This window comes from Trachymyrmex cornetzi, unplaced genomic scaffold, assembly GCF_001594075.2.
Source record: "Trachymyrmex cornetzi isolate Tcor2-1 unplaced genomic scaffold, Tcor1.1 scaffold380, whole genome shotgun sequence".
NCBI classification, from domain to species: Eukaryota; Metazoa; Arthropoda; class Insecta; order Hymenoptera; family Formicidae; genus Trachymyrmex; species Trachymyrmex cornetzi.
In genome coordinates, this window is record NW_017298535.1 from 426,791 (window position 1) to 437,596 (window position 10,806).

Sequence of the window (10,806 nt, forward strand, 5' to 3'; positions counted from 1 at the left end):
ACTAGTAAATATTTTATAACATCTTCGTATTCTAATGTATCTTCGGTGTCTCTTCACGAAATGTAATAAAACAACTCCCATGTGTCCTTTTCTAAGAGCTGTAGCTCAGGAAAAAGTAGCAGGAATAAGTATTTCAATTTTGTAAAAGTTTAATTTAAGATTTCTTGCGTACATTTCTTTAAGAAAATTAAAGTAAAGATTAAGAAAATTGTTATAAACATATCTTTAAAGTTGCTTCCAAAAATGCTATGCTAAAGGAAAAAATTTGTGGAAAATTCACGTTTATTATTCCAAGCAAATTTCTCGAATGCGCGGCTACAAGATTTAATTTTCATTGAGCTATTAAACAATATGACAATAAAAATGTCAAATTATGTATAAAATTGTTTCCGTCACAATTGTCATTGTGAAATGATTCAACTGTAGGATTCGCACAAACAAGCCGAAATGAAGACTTATCTTTTTCACGATACTTTCATTCACTACATCTAACATTCAAATACAAATGAGTGTCTATAAAAATTCTCACAAAGAAAGCTTTACCGAATTGGCAAAATTGCAAAAGTGCTATTAGATACTACTACCGAAGAACACACTAACGTTTCGTAAACGTTGATCAATAAAGATTTATTCTGAATCGTGTTGGCTGAAAGTTCAACTGGAATAGTTACAAACAAGCTTCGTATGTTTGTACGTTTGAAACTTTCACTGAACTTAGCATATTACGCAAATTCGACTAAATGCAAACTTAAATTAAACTTGTTATGAACTGTTTTGCATGGATTAAGAAATTTGGAGGTTTTAATATGAAAATTTGGAAGTGCCTCGAAAATAATAAAGAGCATGACAAAGCACTGTTAATACAACATTTAGGTATTTACATATTTAACATTTACATATTTTGATAGGAACCTCAAAGTGCATTTATTTTATACGATTATCGGATGTTTAGATTATTTCCCAAATAGGATTGTCACATAAATTTGATGCAGTGTTGCAAGCGGCGATTCCCTCAAATATTTCAAATATTTCAAGAAAATCCTATTTAGGAGGTCAATTTGAGAAAATCTCTCATCTACGTATTTTTCCGTCCCAAATAATAAACGCGGATATTCAGAGAAATAAGTTTTAAACATATTCCAAACATGTTTCTAAAGAAATCCTTGATTTTTTAAATGAAAAAATTAATCTTTCTCTTAGTTTAAGAAGATTTTTTAAATTAATTATTTCTGCTTTATTTTATATCTCGTATAAAACCATTATTAACTTCTTTCTTATAATTAACAAATAGAGAGGAAGAGAGAGACTAAAAAAATTAAAAACATTTTTTAAAGGACTATTTTGAATTCTAAGTTTACTTTTCAAATTCGTGACAATTGTCTTTTGACAAATTCTAAAAAGTTCTTTATATATTTGCAAAGAAACCGATTATAGTAGGATCATGTGTTCTTAAAGTAAATTAATTTTAATTTTATCATAAATTACCATAATCGCATCATAATCGCAAATATAATTATGGAATTAGCTAAACAAAACATAATTTTCCAAAAATATATCAGTAATAATAAGAATAATTCAATATAAATCATAAACATAAAATTGCACATATTGAAACAAAATTAAATAAATTTAAATAAAATTAAAAGAAAATCTATACACGCATTGTATTCTATTAAAATTTGTATCCTCTCTCCGTTCTTAACAATTTTATTCTAAATACGGAAGGATGTATAAGCTAAGATGTGCAAGAACAGATATTTAAAACGTACATTTATTAAAACGTACATTTTTCATAATTTTTACAGGAGTTGTTTCTTGTTTCGTAGTATGCGTGACAGATTTCAAATTGTTACAATGTTCATACAACGCGATAAATTTCTCTCGTGCAAAAATGTAACCTATGTTTGCAACATTCATGACAAATGTCTTCCAAACCATAGTTCTCTGATTGCCCGTGCCGAAATGTTGCGCGAATAATCTCGGCCAGTGCGATGAAATGATAGATTTGACTTTTGTAAAATTTCTCATCTGTCTGAAAGAACTGATTCTTGTTACAGCGCAACCCCTTGAGACGATCGTGAAATGCGTGCTGCCAATGCTAATCGCGCAACTAACGGGACCAAGATATTTACGATGGGTAAAGCCTCAATGATTTATAGCGAAACAAGACTGACCTATTTGATCGATCGCGCCTTCTCCTTACAGGCGCGAAATGTTCTTTAGTCTCGCTATCCTATTTCGTGTGAAATCCTCTATGTGCATGGCATGAATAAGGACAAAAATGAAGAAACGTTAACTCGACACTTTCATTATCATTATTGCGGTAAGCATTAATTGTATGGAAAAAGGAGAAAGGATGGCGGAAAATGCCTGACGAAAAGGTACTATAATCGCTCGCATTATATTCCAGTACACTTAACGATTCCCGTTTTTGCCCGCATTCATCCTGTGTGTGACATGCGTAAACGTATATTACATCATATAATGCAACCATTAAGGGAATTATGGATCCAATCGTGACAAGTTATCGCTGATAATAGTTAATGGTACGTCAACCTGTATAAAATAAAATAGATCGATGAGATACGTCTCGTCTATCGGTAATATAATCTTGCATGGAAAAATAGAATTTTGCATGCGGGCTCATCACTAAATTACAGACTCGAAATTGAAATTCCATACCGCATTAAACTTAATCGAAGAGTAATATTGGAACATTGACGGACATCAATTTTTTATACACATTTACAACATACATGATATTATACATCCCAGATTTACCATGATAACTATTAATAATAAATACCTTCCAAGACAGATTTTGCATTCTGTAAAGTTAGTTCGACAATTTTGGTTACACTGTAATTCGTGCCGTTGTTTCAGCATTTCTATAATTAGTTAACTTTAAACCTTCCTCATTTAAAAATTAACAGTAGCTTCAATATTTTGGTATTATGATTTTCATCTTGGAATAATCCCAATCTAAGGAGAATAAGAAAATCAAAATAACATTATATTGACTGAATCATGACAAAAAATGACATAAATTCGATCAATAATCAGTCAATATGACATTATTAACATTATTGATTTTCTTGTTCTCATTGGACTGGGATCATTTCGAGATGAAAATCTTTATACCAAAATGTTGAGGTTTCATTTATTTAATTTTATTTAATTACCGTATTTTTTAAAGAAAATTTAAAGTTAAGGAATGCTGGAACGACGGCAATTACCACAAATTAATGTAATCAAAATTTGTAAACTATCTTTATGGATTACAAAATTTTTATTACAAAATTAAGGGGAGTGCTGGAGTGACCGATCTTGATCGATGTCTATAATATACGGACTTTTTAAGTGCGCGCCCCGCACGCGCATCTGCTACATAATTTGATAGGGCGCGCTCCACTTAACGTTCTCAACGCTCGCGAGCATCATTTCATCCTTGTTTAATATTTGAAAGCGATAAGGATCAAATGATGTTCGCGAGCGTTGCAAACGTTAAGTAGAACGCGCCCATAGTAACCATAAGTATAATGTAATTATAAGTGCGAAATATCAAAGAAAAAATATATCAAAGAAAAAATTTGTATGAAATTTTTTTGGTGCTACTTAAATTGAAGGAATAGTATCGTTGTTATCATTACATTTGCAATATATACGTTCTTGAGATTGTTTATCGCGCTTCTTACAAAATTAGTTACGACTCATTGCTCAAGCAATAAAAAGGGGAGATAGTGAGTGTGAATCACGAAATCTAGCTGAAAATTGTAAGTAAATTCCAGCGCTGTTCTATTCTATTGAACACCTTCATTTCTGTGCAATGTGCCATGCTTAAGCGAGTAAATTTAGTTTTAGTAACTAACTTTAAATCATTCTCATTTAAGAACTACTATAGCCTCAATATTTTAGTATTAAGATTTTTATCTCAAAATAATTTCAAGAATCTACCATTAAAGGTACACCATGTATACAATATTCTATTGACTTGCATATTACAATAAATTTTATCGATCATAAGGGCTATCGTACATAAAATGGTATAGCTGCATATGCTTAGCATAAGATCGTGTGGGCCAATGAACATCCAGCATAAAGTTGCTATATTGATTTACATAACATATACTCATTGGTCTAGACGATCTCATGCTATGCATACGAAGCTACGTTATTTAATACGCGATAATTCTTAGAGTTTACATACTACTGCACAAGAAAATGCTGCACTGTAAATGCGTTATTCATATAAATAAAAAATTTAATAAATGGGCAGCATAAAGCCGCTTTCTCTCTTAGACGATTCTTCGTAAATGACTTTTTAAAAAGTTTGCACATTTCTGCCTTTCTTTTTATATGACGATTTAGTTTTCATGGCAGGATAATATCCGTTTTGCACATTAAACTGCACTCATTTCTTTTAAACTTAATATAAACCTGCATATAAAAAGCAATTATTAATAATAAATAAAAATTGTACCTTTTTGACATTAAACATTTATAAATGAAGTATTACGAGATCGTAATATGAATATACAATAAGTAATGAAAAAGTCTTGATTGAGATGGATCTTAAATAATATTTTGGTGTAATTTATGTACATATCCATATTCATATAACTGAGTGCCAAAATTATTTTTGGTCTTTGATCTTTAAAATTTAAAAATAATTTCAAACCGAACTGGTGTATAATTAATGTGTGCAATCACAATTAAATATGATAAAACATTTACGACAATTGAAAATATTATTTCGGTCGTTTCGGAAGCGATATCTGTAGATTTGTACACGTTACTTAAAATCTCCAACAATATTTGCATTTAAAACAAGATAAATATATGATCGAGCATTGAAAAGAAAGAAAACGAAGCTACTGAATACCAAAAGTGCAAAGCGAACAGACTATTAAAACACTATTTTTCGCTGGTTCAGCAGTTTTTATAGAGTTCAATATTTCCGTTATATTTTTACGATATCGTATTCACATGCTGCGTGTCTGTTACCTCTTTTTATCGTTCTATCTTGTCTGAAAATCGACAATCTGATTTATTTGTTTCACCAGTCAAAGTATGATATAGCAATAAAATGCAATATAGCAATAAAATGTTATTGATCTTTTGCAGTTTGCGTTTTATTTTTACTTATTCGGCACAATATTTCTGCTGCTGGACTCGTATGCCGAAGCAACAAAATTGCCTCCCGAGAGATATACGTATAGCGTTTGCCATTACCATCAAGTGTATTTACCGGAGGAAGCGATGGCATTGCAGACACGCGACAGAGGAATGTTCTATCTCTTGAAAGGCGTCGGAAGATATCACCGGAAGAACGTGATTCATTTCATAGTTGACAAATAGTTCAGCAGTAGTAATGGAAAAATAACGTTAGCATCATTAATTATCTCTTTATTTTGGTATTTTACGTAACGATCGCAATATGAATACACCGTCAACGCCAATCTTCGTATGCTTTCAGACTAAAAGCTCCTAAATAAAGTTAATAACATTTTTCGACTGATGTCAAAAAAATTAGGACATCCCTCATGTTCAAGGGATTTTTATTATTGATCAATATAAACGACTTCTTGGCATAAAATATTTAGATATTATAGCAGAGATTCCAAACACGTGCGACGAAATTTATAAAGCGATCTTCTGATATTATATATACAATTCGATTAAAGGTGAACCATTATTGAACTAGTATCTTTTATTCACATTTTACTAAGCTTATCTTCAAAATTGTGTATGTTATAAGAAAATAAAACATTTCAAATCTTTGTACATATCTACCCTATTTTAATAATAAAAATTAAGATTATCTAAGAGTTAAAGTTGTTAAAAGATTGAAGAACAAGATACAAAAATATCAATTAACTCTCTTAATTGATACAATATTAATTTTTCCTGTTTTCTCTTTGTTTCTAAATTCTATAAAATTATTGATTTTAGGCGTTTTGTCTAAAATCCATAATTTTACGATTTATGTTTTATGATTTTATAATTTTGCTTAAAAGAATTATAACTTGCAGCAATATGTAACGAATGGAGAATGATATTCATGGTTTATCGATAGTCTTATGGAAGTTCTTGAAGTGTGTAATGTTTGCGGACACAAAGTTGAAGAAGAGATTTGCTCGAATGCACTGAGCGATGAAAAGACGAATGGAAAAATCGGTCATGCGTGTCGTACAGAGCTTCTCTGAAGGCGCGGAATGCCATTTAAACCGATGAGAGACTTCACCCAGGCTTTTTCAAAGGATAAAAGCTGCTACAAGCGTATTGTCCGACAAACAAAATCACGACGATCTGTCGCGACCAGCTACTTTGATCGACGCGCGGACGATAATTTTATGCCAGCAGTTGAAACTCACTGAAATCCCCGTGTCGACCTCAATGAGATCACTTCTCGACGCGACAGCAATTGTTGAAACCGACGTAATTTCAACCAGCTTAAATCTCGATGTCATAAACACGCGAAAATCTTTATATAAAAGCTGTCATCGTAACAATATTATAATGCAAAAACAAGAATGTAGTACAGTTTTGAATTTATAGCAAAGCTTTATATTAAAACTCACAAAGATACACAGAACATTTTCTTATTATATCTCCTAATAAATAGAAAATAAAATTACTAAAAGAGATAATATAAATCTTTCTCTCAAAATAAGTCTTCATTAATACGAGCCATGCGGCGAGCGTCTCATTTATTAATAGCGATAAAAGAGCAATAATTGAGAGGAGTGGAACGCTTTTTGCGTTTGTTGTATGGAAAATTTAATTCACCGAAACCATTTCGGTTTCATTGCTTTTATCCTTCTAAATAGACATCTAAGCGAATATAATTCGTGTGAATAAAATTTCTTAAAAATAGGTCGTGAAGAATGGCAATTAAAAAATAAATCCCATCTCTATACAGAGATCTCTATATAGTAGAGATGCCAATGATAATTTGATTTTGAAAACGCTCTGTTTTTTGAATTAATCAAAGTATCCTTTAATTATTACGTAATTAATGACATACGATACGCACGAGCAGAGAACAGAGACTTGTTTGAGTAAATTTATCGAGTTGAGTATTCGCGGCGCGTTCGGCTGTCGTAAATATTGGCACATAAATTAATATTTCCGCATAACTTACTTCTCTCATCCATACCCGACTACGTTTCGCGAATTCGCTATGTGTCAACCGGAAATTCATTTCAATTGAGATTCAACGTAGCTTCGCCAAGTTTTGTAAACTTATTTAATTTTAGAATGCATAATCTACAAGTATATTACATTCCTGTAAATAATATATATATATATATAACTAGCAATTGTTTCAAACGTTGATAATAAAACTATATAAGGCACATATGAATCCTTTTCTCTTTGAGTTTTAGAATATCTGTTTTTTAAAATTCTATTTGACATTTTTAGTTACTACTACGAGAGTTAGTCATACACACGAAATAACTCGTGCGAAATATATAAAATGTTTTTCTCAAAATATTTATCTAGATACAAAAAATAATATCATTTTACAAAATAAAATTTCATTCATTTCAGGACTTTTAAATAGAAGTTTTACGTAAAGCAGCATCGAGAATAGTATAGTATACATTATTTGTCGTTATACATAAACTTATAATTAAAAAATAATAAAATAAGAATAAATTAAAAAAAATAAAAATAAATAAATTTAAAAAACCGAGGTACAGTTTCTTTCAACGCGGTAAAACAACGGAACATTTTAATAACGATACGTAAAATTAGCGTCAAAAGTAATATTTTTAATTGTCAACCTAAAGCGTTAACAATTTCCGATTATAATTAATAAAAAAATGCATAACTCTCAATTTTAGTTAGTATTTTTACATTTCTGTATATTACAAATACAGCTACAACTTTTCGTGAAATGTATTCAGGAAATATCATATATCGGAAAATGATTGCGGGTTACGATACACATTCAACACATTTCCATAATTAACGCGTGCGTCTGATGTATCACGAATGGGAGTTTCTCGTTGCAAACACGTCTAAGGTGGCACATCTGAGGTAAGTAAAGTCTGAAAATACTCTTAGACTTAGTTCTACCAATGTAAGTTATATGATATTAACTTTAATTTTGTTTAATTTGGTTTAACTAATCATTTATCCTTTTTTAATTCTTAGAATATTAGAAAAAATAAAGAATAAGATGAACCGATATTAATTAATCATTGGAGAGAAATTGGACATTAGTCTCTTTCACCAATCTTTGGTTAAGTTAATTGACAATTAAAGCCCGATTTCACAATTCGCGGTTAACTTTTTAATCGAGGTTAACTTTTTAATCAACTTACTCCACATTTCTTTTTAATTCTAGAAATGGAAAACAAAGCTTAATTCGTAAAAGTACCTACAACAGTTCAATATATTAGAACTTCTCTCTCTTCCTCTTCTGAAACAAACTGTGTTTAGTTCTCACATTGGTAACAGCGATTGGGTTAACCATTGATGTTAGCGTTAATTAGAATTGGTGAAAGAGACCCTTAGTGTTATAAACAGTTCTGTACTTCATATTTATACACCTACACTCATTAACGATCTGCAATATGCACAATATACGCAGTTACTCGTATGAGAATTAAAATGATCATTTGTGAGGTGATTTTGGTAATAAATATCACGTAACATAGCACATGATAATAGGCGTGAATAATACTCGATAAATTAAATTTAAACCGTATTTAATAAAATCATAAATATATTCTTCATGCATAGATAAAATAAATTAATAATAATAATAATATATACATGTAGTATGTTTACGATATGTTATTTTCATGTGCTAAAATAACGGTAATAATACAAGAAAATAACTGTGAAATGAATAATATGACAAATGAACGATACGTGCAGCGGAGCGATTTAAACAATTCTGTAAATAAAGCGAAGCAACACCAAAAGCAGAAGCTTGATGCATAAAATGAGAAACATTCACGGAAAAACAGAACCAATTCTATTTCATTGGATACACGTTTTGTCATACAATCGCTGCCAATTAAAAGAATACCTATATAATATATAAAATTATATCTTATTAAAAAGCCTTTTACTTTTTCATAATTTCACTTTATATGTAAGAAAGTGTATTATCACAACTATTATATCTTTTTTCTTCTAGATGACGAACAAAATAATTGATTACAATGTATCAATTGTTGCCGAAAATTAAAACTTTGGATTTTGGTAATAAATAGAATGAGAATTACAGACGTTGAAAGGCAAAAATAGCATAATCAAACTATTTTTAATGTCTTTAGGAAACGCAGAGATTGATACATTAAATCTAAAGAAATGAATTTCATTCTAAAATACACGAAATAGATTAAAGAAAACTCCATCCTAAAAAGACGGACTTTTCCTTTTTTAAAATCTCGTTTAACGATCTCGAATCGCTTTTGCTCAAATAAAGATTGCGCGACAAGCTAGAAATAAAGCTCAATGCAATTTCACATAAGATTGCCAGGAAAGTTTATTTTTTGAGGATTAATATAAATCGGTCTATTTATGACACATTTAATGAACAATTTTTAAACCAAGTATCTTTTAAGATCCTAATGTAAATACACAAAAATTAAATGGAATAAAAACCTTAAACGGTCAAGTTGGATTTTTTAAATGTTTAAATCAGTGTAAATTTATATATTTATCTAATCCCGCAAACTGCGTGCCAAATTTCATTTTCAGTCTTGAAATCAACAATCCTAACAGAACTAGAATACATTAGGAAAAAAATGTAGAACCTTTAGCAAAACTGTTTAGTTAAAGAACTGTTTAATAGCAACTGAATATTTTGTTTGTATAACAAGAAATTCAGTTGCAAAATAATTTCTCTGTTTCGTAAATATAAAAAAAATTTGTTTATACCAACTAAACTTAATTCATAAACTAAAAATTTAATTCATGTAAAATTACAGCTTTGTTAGGTATATTTTAACTAAAAATTTGTTTTCGATATGTTTCAAAAAAATTTTATTGTTACAACAAAATTTTGGTTCATAGAACAAAACATTTTACTTAGTGTAATAATATCGCAAATTAAATTGACAAGTAATTTAATAATATTGATATTTATTGGCGTCTTAGAAGGGATATTCTAATGCTAAGCATCTTAAGACCTGTAAATAATTATATTGTGAAAAATATTACCTCATTTAATGAATCGTTAACACTTACAATTAGATTTTTTAATTTATCTCTTTTCGGTGAACTTTCAATATACAAAAATTTTATTAATTGTTCTCAACTCATTGTCTTACGTAGGAGAACTTGTACTGTCAATAACATAGTATAAAATCCTTCGGGTCTAATCGACCGTTCGATTAAAATCAATCGTTCAATATCATCTAACCAGAATTGCTTCAGAGTATCGCCATCCCAGAGAGAAATAATGTCAATTAGACGTCGAATCGATATCGAATTGCCGTCGAAATCATCGTATCGATGTCGATTCGACATCAATTCAATGAGTTATTTCTCACTGGGATGTCGTTTAGAACAATATGCGTCGAATATCTGGAATATTTTGCACGCGGCGATCAGCGGGATTCTATTGGACGGGTGGCGCAGCGTGCTCCCTCGAGGGGGTTGAAGTTAAGGGCTGGATGCGTGGTGGATGGGCGCGTGGTCCGATAGCGAAGACCGGAGCGCTCCGCGGTCGTCACTTGTTCGCAGTCAGTCGAATGGAGCACTTTTCCACCCCGTTATATATTTCTCGCGCGTATCGCAGTTATTTATCCCTGAAAAAAAAATAAATAAACAGGCTCTTTC

General features: G+C 30.5%; 1 long non-coding RNA gene across 3 annotated transcripts; it reads left to right on the forward strand.

Annotated features, from left to right (window-relative positions):
* The first annotated feature begins 1,841 nt into the window (after positions 1 to 1,841).
* Positions 1,842 to 6,636, forward strand: LOC108763711 (uncharacterized). 3 transcript variants are annotated; one of them, XR_001940233.1, is made up of 6 exons: positions 1,842 to 2,137; positions 2,206 to 2,323; positions 2,411 to 2,546; positions 5,125 to 5,384; positions 5,477 to 5,684; positions 6,033 to 6,636. It is a non-coding gene; the product is annotated as an uncharacterized LOC108763711 (long non-coding RNA). The 3 variants fall into 3 exon arrangements; XR_001940232.1 differs by having other exon boundaries at positions 5,125 to 5,684; XR_001940234.1 differs by lacking the exon at positions 5,477 to 5,684 and having other exon boundaries at positions 6,033 to 6,634.
* The last annotated feature ends 4,170 nt before the right edge of the window (positions 6,637 to 10,806 follow it).